Source organism: Coptis chinensis, chromosome 4 (genome assembly GCF_015680905.1).
Source record: "Coptis chinensis isolate HL-2020 chromosome 4, ASM1568090v1, whole genome shotgun sequence".
NCBI classification, from domain to species: domain Eukaryota; kingdom Viridiplantae; phylum Streptophyta; class Magnoliopsida; order Ranunculales; family Ranunculaceae; genus Coptis; species Coptis chinensis.
The window spans coordinates 87,696,882-87,707,318 of record NC_141459.1 but is presented as its reverse complement, the minus strand read 5'-3'; positions in this window follow the sequence as shown (position 1 = coordinate 87,707,318).

Sequence of the window (10,437 nt, the reverse complement as noted above, 5' to 3'; positions counted from 1 at the left end):
TATTACGTTACTTCACTCTTAGTTATAAATGTCTATGAACGAAGACGTTGGTTAAAGCATAAATAAGACCGCATACAGGGGTATTAGAAGCCTGTGAAATGTTGTAGGACGCTGTGAAATGTTTTTTGTGCACAATAATATTTTGTTTATGAAAGTTAACTATTGGTATTTTTAATGTGTTCTCTTATTATTATTTATATTATGTTTATTTATAACTCATATATGTTCATATTATTTATATCCTTGTTCATAACTGATGTTCATATTTGGGGGTATGAACATTTATTGTTCATCCCTGCTTATCATACCTATTGGAGTATGAACACTCATTGTTCATACCTCATTGTTCATACTCCAATAGGTATGAACAATGAGCTCGCATATTTTGTATATAAACAATGAGTGTTCATACTATATACACTGGGTCAGGGGTATACTTGATCTTTTATCTACCCGACCCGTTTTTTATTTCACGTCAAAAGTATACTAGGCCTTTCATCTACCCAGTCTTTGTGAGTGATTGAAAAAAAAAGGGTGGTGTTGTGAGTTCCTTTTTTGGAAGATTTGTCCTTCAGAGTTGCTCTATGTCTAAACAATTATCTAAACAACTGCATGGCATTTACATTACTAGAAATTCTTTTCCTAAACACATCTTATGTTTGTTGATGATTGATTCATCTTTCATAGAGCTAATATTATTGAAATACATAATATTCTAAACTGCATGTATAACACCCCGTCTTTTTATTTGTTTTTCTATAATAATAGTAATAATAATAATTATAATAATAATGAAATAGATAAAACTAGATATATGATACCTATCAGCTTGGGGATAAAAGTCCTGTAAATAAACAGATAAGTGTTATCCTTGTTTTTCGGTGAGGTTGTTAAAACTAATAAAAAAGAGATGGAGTTTTCTCACGTAGAGTTTGGAGGGGAAAAACATAGCGAGAGTTTTTAGAGAGGAAAGAAAAAAAAGGGGGTTTTACTGAGAGAGGAAAAGAAAGATTTTTCTGATAGCTGATATCAGCGAGTAGCAGGAGCGTATCACGAGTGAGTAGATTAATTTTTCTATTCACGTCTAACTTTACTGTTCAAAGTTTCCACTCATGGTTTCTGCTCTTTCTTCATTATTATTATTAGATCCGCCGTTGTTAAAACTTGTTAAACTGTCGTTATTAAAACTGGTTAAACTCTGTTGAAACTCGAAAATTGGAATTTAATTGTCGAAGCTTATTGGGTCCGTTAATGGTGGCGCGAGCCCAAGAATCGTCCTGTTTTTGTTTGGTTGAACTATTCTGTTGTAGTTGAACGTTTATTGTTGTGGTGTGATTGAATAATGTTTGGTTGTGATTGTAAAAGTGTGGGTATGTGAATTGAGGTTTTTGGGTTCTGTCGAAGCTTGGAGGGGTTGTCAATGGAGGCGCCAGCCTCTTAGAAATCGTTCATGTATACTGTTTAAGCTTTTTATTACATTTAATATGAACTGTGATGGTTAAATGTTGGTTTGGTTGTGTAATGGAGGTTGGCAGAGGGGTTGTTGAAGCTTTAACTCTGTTAATGGCGGCGCAAGAAATCACCAGTAGATTATGTGAACTTTGGTTAATTTGGTTTTTTATTGATGCTTGAATGATGATTGATGTATGTGGAGTAAAGGTTTGATGGTTGGGTCGATGTATATGGTTTGGGGTGCTGTTGGGAGCTTTTGCAAAGCATTAATAGAGTCAAATCGAGATTGTCACAATATAAGAGAATCGAGAGTTGATGGTATAGGTAGGTTGGGTTTTCCATGGGGATGAAAATCGATGGGTTTATTAGGGGTGCCGAGTGGTGGTTGTGGTGGTTGTTGCGGCGGTGGAGGCGCTGGAGAGTGGGAGAGGAGGAAGATGAACAATGCGTTTTTTTGTTTGTAGTTGGGCTTGGGCCGAACTCAATTTTGGGCTTGAGTGTTTTAAATTTCAATTTGGATTTTAGTTTTTAGACTTTGGGCTTTTGGGTTAGAAGAGTTTGGGACTGGTTGACTGATGTTGACCCTTGGCAGGTTGACTTTGACTTTGACCAGAGTTGATTTTTTACAAGAGTTGACTTTGACCAGTTGACTCGGATTATGATTTGGGCTATTAGGATAGGTCTAGGGCTATTAGCATGCTTGGCTTTAGGCTAAGACCTTTATATATACGTGTGTATATGTATTAACTACTATGTGATATTTCAGTTTTTATGATATGCAACGTTATGACACTTAGACATCAATCTAATTAATAACGCGTAAACCAAAAATACATGGAACATAATACTCCTACGTTATCTGAAATAATATATGCAATAAAGTTCAATAATGCGTAAACAAATTTACCACACTCTTTTAGATCTCTCCACGCATTAAGTTTTGGAAATGAGATTTTATGACTGATGATGTCATATGCTATGTGGGCATTTATTGAATGTGCCATAAATGGCCCGTTAGTGTTATAAAGGGGTATTCATTGACTGTGCCATGAATACACCGAGTATTCATTGAATGTACATGAATGACTAGATTGTTTGGACTGCCCTAGAGAGGAACTAAGGTAATGCCTTGCGGGTTAGTTGTACTCCTTGGGTGTACGGGAATGTAGGGTTGGGTATTTCTTGAATGTGGCGGGAATGACCTAAGGTACATAGGTACTAAATGGTGGGTGTATAAGAAAAGAAATTGATTAATTGATAAGAGAAATTGATTTGATTATGTGAGTATGTTTGTGCTTACTTTTGAATACCTATAGGATATCTACATATGTTATATAGAAGTTCTAACTTTCTTTTGCAGGAGGGTAGGACTTAATAACCTTTTGTGCAGGGACGCGGTCCTACCCTTATACAACAGTGGATATCGGTAAGTTTTAATTCAATGACTTAGTTATTAAAACAAATTATTATAATGAGTTAATAAAATGGAAGTCTTGCTTGGGAAGAAACTATGCCGGTTGAAATGACGGAACTACCTATGTTCCAAGCTGAGAATGATTAAGTTAGGATATATTTAAAGTGATAGTTTGATAAGTAAAGACTATAAATGTTTATATGTGGTTAATCTACTCATACCAGCAAATTCCATTTTGCTTACCCATGTTTGCTTTGTTTTGGCAACGTGGGTGTGTTCTTGGGAACATAGGTAGAAGGCAGTGGAACCACGACGTTTGGTTTGGATTTGTTTCTGGAGCAGTCCGGGAGTTTAATTTTATTAGGTATGATATTTTTGAAAACATGTAATAATGTAGTTTCATATCCATCATGACCTGAGAATACGATGTTGAAGACTTTTATTCTTAGAGTTTTGTTTGATGTTTTATTGGGACGAAATATAGTATTTTAATAAAGGGATGGTTAAGGAATTTTGGAGATTTGTTGTTAAGTTGATTCTTTATGATATGGGTTTTCGGTTTTGGGCATGTGTTGTATCCACCCCGTCATAGCCTGGGTTTTTAGACAATTGAATATAGTGATGTTTGAGATATTTATATTTCAAATATTTACTTTGTAATTGTTTAGAAATTCGGGCTGTGACAGCATGAATGATTATTGTATGTTACCAGAAGATTAACTTTAGGAAGTCCTCTATTATTTTAAGTCAAAATATTCATAATAGGCACAAAAAGCTTTTATCTAGGATTCTTAAGATCCCCTTGTCCAATTCTAATAATATTTATCTAGGTATTGAGTTTCATCCTGAAAAACCTAACTATATATATTAATATTAGTACTAATTAATATCATCCTAAAATCTGTTTCTTCTAAACTTTCATCTTGGAAAAACAAGCTTCCATCTTTTGCTAGTAGAGGTACCTTAGTTAAGAGTGTGACTCATGCTATACCTATATATAATAATATAATATGCATACTAACTTATTTCCAAAAAAGGTTTGTCATGATCTTGATATACTTAATGCTAATTTCTGGTGGGGTTCTAAGGACGGATGATGATAATAAATAAATTCATATGCTAAACTGGAACGAGTGTTAGTTGTGTTAGTAAAAGTTCTGGAGGCTTTGGCTTCAAGCATCCATACTCACAAAACAGAGCCCTCATATCTAAAATCCGTTGGAACATTAATATAAATGAACTCGATCTTTTTTGGGTTAAATTGCTTAGGGATAAGTAGTTAAAAAATGTACCTTTCTTGAAGGCAAAAGCTACTAAATCCGCATCTAAATGGTGGGAAAATGTGATTAAAGTGAAAAATAATATAGCTCGATTTTATTCCCTGTTGGTCCATATCTAATGGCCGTAATATTGACAATTGGATTCCATGCTTCTTTGTTTTATAAAAAAACCTATTGGACCAAGACCTTTGAATAATAACATTGCCTTTGTGTATGATCTTATAGATCATGATACCATGTCCTGGAAGTTGGATTTGCTTGAGATGCTCTTCCTGCCTATTGTCATTGTTGAGAATCTGAAAATCAACTTTCAAAATCTAAACCATACACAAAAGATGTTCAGGTCGATAGAGATCGAAGAATAATGCATGGTTTATTTATTATTAAATCTGTTTACGTACTCTTGGTTCATTGACATGAATTTGACATTAAAAATAATAATAATAATCATGGTTTTCTCAAGCAAGTAGTATTATTTGGAAGATAAACTCAACTCTTAGAATTAAACTTTTCTTTGGAAGATTATGAAAGGAATATTACCTACTATATATAAAAATTCTTTTTGATAGACATAGTTGTAATACTAATATATATATGTCCTAAATGTAATGTTTGTATTGAGACTATTGAGCATGCTTTGTTTACTTGTACTTAGATTATTAAATTTTGGTTCACCTCCCCCACTAGCTATCTATTTTAATGCTTGGAATGTGCATGTGACATCTAAAAATATTATAAATAGGATTATTTGTGATTGTATGAATAAGAATGATCTTATTGCTTCTCTAACAACTTTTGCTAATGTGGCTTACTTCATCTGGTTAGATAGGAATAGCCTAGTTTTTTATCTTAAACATGCTCCCTTAGACATCTCTGTTATCCTTAACCAAACCCAAAACTCTATCATACCAATCCAGCCAAATCTTCCTATGTACTAAACATTTGATCCTAAAAATTCATTTGAATGAGTTGCATTTACTGTGCACGGATAGTGGCTATGACCCCATAAGTTATAAAACAGGTACAAGGTTCACTATTAACAAATGGAAACAACCTCTCACACATGCAGGAAGCAAGCACTTCTCAGCAACCTCATCAGAGAAAATTGAGTTGCAAGCACTAGAGCAAGGGCTTGAGCAAGCGTTGCACTTGGGGATTAAAAATTTGGTACAATGGTATGTTTGGATTGTCAAAATGTGGTGAATGCAATCAATGGAGTCAACTCTGATCTTCCATGGAGTCTATCGAGTCTTTTGCAAGAAACAATCTCTCTTAAGCAGTCTTTTGGTTATGCCAAATATGTATTTTTCCCCAGGCACTTGATTCAACATGCTCACATTATGGCTGAATCGGCAAAGGCAAATCGCATTTTGGGATGTAATGGCAAAGTGCTAATATCTACTAGTGTCTATTTTAATAGAGTCCATACTAAGATGTACTCTCTTTTTGCTACTATTAATGAAAGGTTGGTTTTAAAGAAAAAAATCCCTTAAATTGGCAACATTTCAAAATTTTAGCCAAAAAATATATACTGCCATTACAGTGGAGCTGTGAACGTAGTCTATTATTTATTTTGCTCTACTTTGAACTTGATCAATAAATCATGCAAAAGAGTCTTAGACGGGCATATCCTCTGTGGTATCGAGTACAATCCAATTCACATTTTCTCATCTCTTTACCAAACGTCCAAATTTCACATAAAGGAAAGTAATTATCCTTTAATATATATATATATTAACATAACAACACACTACAGGTACATCCACAACCCAATTTCACAAAAACAGTAACCAAAGCATTACTCTAACATATACTATAAATAATTACAAAAGATATGAAAAAACATACTTGCATTTGATCGAATGGAGAATAATTCAGTCAGTCCTAATTCCAAAGAGGTGTGGCTTGTGAGATGAGAAATTAGAGAAGAGAATGAGAGCTGAAGTGAAGTGAGAGAGATTTTTATTTTTATTATTATTTGTTTTTTGTTTTAATTTGTTTTTGTGTGTTGTTTGAGGGAGGGAGATGGGCAGAATGGAGTGATGTTTCGCTCCCCTTTTTCAAGTCAACGCAAAAAACATTCGCATGCGCTCACTTGTTAAATTTCACATTCAATGAGAGCTAATTGCCTAATCAATGGGACATAAAAACCCAATGTGTAATGACATAGAACTCATGTGCATGCCCCTAACTAATATAAGTTATATGTCACAACTCACTGCCATGCAGTTTGATGGTAGAAAGTAGGTTCTTAAATTATTAAAAGCATATTGAAACTGACAATTAAGATTAACTTTTGAAAATGACATTCAAATAGTAGGTAAAGTTTTGCTTGTTGATATTACTACAATAATGATGGAAATGCAAACTCTAATTTACAACCAATAAACTAACCATATATCATGCAAGTCTAACCATTGCAAAATTGAATCCCTTTTGAAAAACGAATGAGAAAGTGGAATCGAGAGAGAGAGAGAGAGTGGAATCACATCACTATTTTTTTATTTTTCCGATTTTCTTTCTATCCGCGTGGAAAACTCTTTTTATTAGACCTCTATTGTTTCAGATATGAAAAATTAATTTAGGGAGAAAAAATGTCTTTTGTGGTGGAAAGTTGGGTTGCAAACTACTTTCTTTGTCTTTTACTAATGAATTGAATGTGTGGTGTACTACTTTCGCAGTGTGTTTGATGAATGGGTTGACAAATCTAAATCGCTAATGTCTCGTTTCCTTCAATATTTTGTGAGTTGTGGTGTTCCTGGGGTCATTTGAGGTTTCATTTCATTTGAAGAAGCAATTGAAATTTTCTTTGGTAGATGTGTACAAACATGTTTATGGTTGTCTAGGCGCCCAATCCAGAGTTTTAAATGCAGTAGATTTCTCTTGGGAGATAATAACCTAAATTTAAATTTTGTGTAATTGAGAGTGAGAGAGGAAACCGATAGAGAAGAGATAACTCAAATGAATTGATAAATAAATAAACAATTGAATCATTGGAGAAATCATAAATGTTGCCTCCGAAAAGAGAGCGAGAAATTGAGCACATAACTATTGTTGTATTTTCCGATGGTTAATTTTTCCTTATTTTTTTATTTTTATTTTTTTTCCTGTAAGCATGGATGGTAACTTCAGTATTATCTATATTATTTCATTATGCTAACCAGTTTAAGTTATGTTTTAGAATTTATTTTTTCCAACTAAGTCAAGTCAAGGTGTGTGGCTGAGATTGATGCGCATTGAAATGCATCGGAGGGTATGCCACATGGACTGATGGAAGAACACTTATAAATTAATTGAGGAAAAAAACAAATTTTATGAGATAAAGTGCATGACAAGACTTTTTTTTTATACAAAAACTATATTGTAATTACGGTAGAGAACAAGTCGGGTTTGGGTTGGATATGGTCAAACTCTAACCCAAATAGTTTTACAATATCCGAATCCGAAAAAAAAAAAAAAAAAAAAAAAAAAAACTCGAACCCGACCTAATTGTAATATAAGTAATATTGTGTGATGAAGTTCATAAATTTCAATAAGATATCGACTTAAAAATATGAAAAGAAATGAATTTGACAATGCATAAAAAGGAACCATCTTTAGACAATGTTGTCTTATCAACAAAGTAAAGTGACTAATGACATTAAACTATGCTCTAAAATTTCAAAATCTCGACCGGTTTATTAGATAGTGCTAAATCTTTTATTTAATGTATATTTATAGTTTAAATGGTCGTTATTAAAGTGTTGAGCTTCATACTGTTGCACTTTGTTTTCATCTAGTCGAGATACTTTTAGTTACTAGGACTTCGTATAGTGAGAAACAATTTCTCGAGTTTCTTTCCAGATTAAAGAGTATAAAAGAATACAAAACTTTGGCTATGTACTAATGGATCACTTAGGGTTATTGTTGTATCTCAAATATCACACTCACTCTTAGGGCTGTATACGGTTTGGTTCGGTCCGGTTTAAGGTGAAAAAATCAAAGTACTCGGTTCTATAAAGTAGCAACCGAAACCGAACCGTCATTTGTCTAAAACCGATTGAAAACCAAACCGAAATTTCGATTCAGTTCGGTTTTAAATTTTGGTTTTTGCCAACAACTTGAAACAATTAATAAATGGTTATTTAGGCTTTAGTCCTACTTTTTATGGGGTATGTAGGCTTTAGTCCTAAAATTATCGATTATTAGGTTTTAGTCCTACTTCCATATGTGATTTTCTTAAATGACCAAAATACTCTTAGAAAATGTTTATCACGTGACTTGAAATTGCATAAAAGTAGGACCAAAACCTAATTTACCCAATTACAGGAGGGGTAAATCCTAAAAATGAGATTCGGACATGTACTAAATTCTAACATTTTCTTAACTAACATTAAAAAAAAAAATATTTTAGGAAAAATCATTGCATTGTTTTTTTGTGCATTCTCTCTCTCTATAAGTCTTAATTTTAAATTGTTCGACTACGCAACATAATATTGTGTTCATTGAGTCCTTTGAATTGGAGTGCTACATTCATAAGATAAAAATACAAATACAAATACAAATATTGACGAGTCGCGTGTTTAATACAAACTAGTTTTCAACCTACGAACGGGTGCCATTATATTAAATTATTCTAAAAAATATTAGCAGTTATATATGCAGAGCTATGAGATATATATGAAAATTATATTAATCACTCATTCAAATTTCTTACACCACTCTCAATAAAAAAAAACACCAAACCTTGATAAAACCTATCAATTTCTTTTAGTTGTTAGGTTTAATAATTGAAGTTTGATTGAAGTTTTATGAGAATGCTCAAAGTAGCAAAGATAATATTGAAACTACTTGAATATCAAGACACTCTCAATCATAATAAAAGAATTATAATAAACACTATTTAAAATACAAAACTATACTTATTGAGACATTATATTCCCTTACAAATAATACAACTATGTTTCGAGGTTAGTTCAATGCATTTGTATCAAGTTTTCGATTTTCTGTTAATTATTCATTGAGGTTAGTTCAATGTAGTTATTGCATCTAGTTTCGATTTCCCATTAATTATTCTTTGAGGTTAATTAGTTCAATGCAGTTGCATCAAGTTTTTCGATTTTCTATTAATTATTCTTTGAGGTTAATTCAATGCAGTTGCATCAAGTTTATGATTTATCGTTAGTTATTCATTAAGGTTAATTTAGTGCAGTTGCATCCAGTTTTTGATGTTTCTTTAATTAATTTTTGAGATTAGTTCATTGCATTTCCATCCAGGTTCTAATTTCTCATTAATTACTCTTTCAAATTAGTTTAATATATCTGCATCCAGTTTCTGATTTTCAGTTAATTATTTTTAGAGGTTAGTTCGATGTTCAATGCATTTGCATATAGTTTCAAATTTCTAGTTATTTATGCTTTGAAGTTAGTTCGACCAATTACATCCGATTTATGATTTCTAGTTAATTATTCTTTGAGGTTATTTCAATACATTTGTATCAAGTTTATGATTTTTTGTTAAATATTTCTCAAGATATTGCATCCAATTTCTGATTTACCATTAGTTAATCTCTGATTTTAGTTTAATGCAGTTGCATCAAGTTTCTGATTTTTCGTTAATTATTCTTTGAGGTTAGCTCAATGTAGTTGCATCCAATTTTCGATTTCTAGTTAATTGTTATTTGAGGTTAGTTCAATGCATTTGCATCAAATTTTCGATTTTTTGTTAATTATTTTTTGAGGTTAGTTCAATGTAGTTGTATCAAATTTATGATTTCCTGTTAATTATTCATTGAGATTAATTCAGTGCAGTTGCATCAATTTTTCGATGTTTTGTTAATTAGTCTTTAAGATTAGTTCATTGCATTTGCATACAGTTTCTGACTTTCGTTAATAATTCTTTGAGGTTAGTTCAATATATTTGCATCTAGTTTTTTTATTATTTATGCTTTGAGATTAGTTCGATGCAATTACATCCGGTTTCTGATTTTTCATTAACTATTCTTTGAGGTTATTTCAATGCATTTGCATATAGTTTCTGATTTTCCGCCAATTATTCTATGAGGTTAGTTCAACGCAGTTATATTTGGTTTTTGATTTTCTGTTAATTATTTTTTGAGATTAGTTCAATGTATTTGCATCTAGTTTTTTATTTCCCGTTAATTATTATTTTAAGTTTGTTTGATGTATTTGCATACCGCTTTCATTTTCCGTTAAATATTTTTCAAGAATTTGCATCAAATTTCTAATTTATCGTTAGTTATTATCTGACGTTAGTTTAATGCAGTTACATCTAGTTTTCGATTTTTAGTT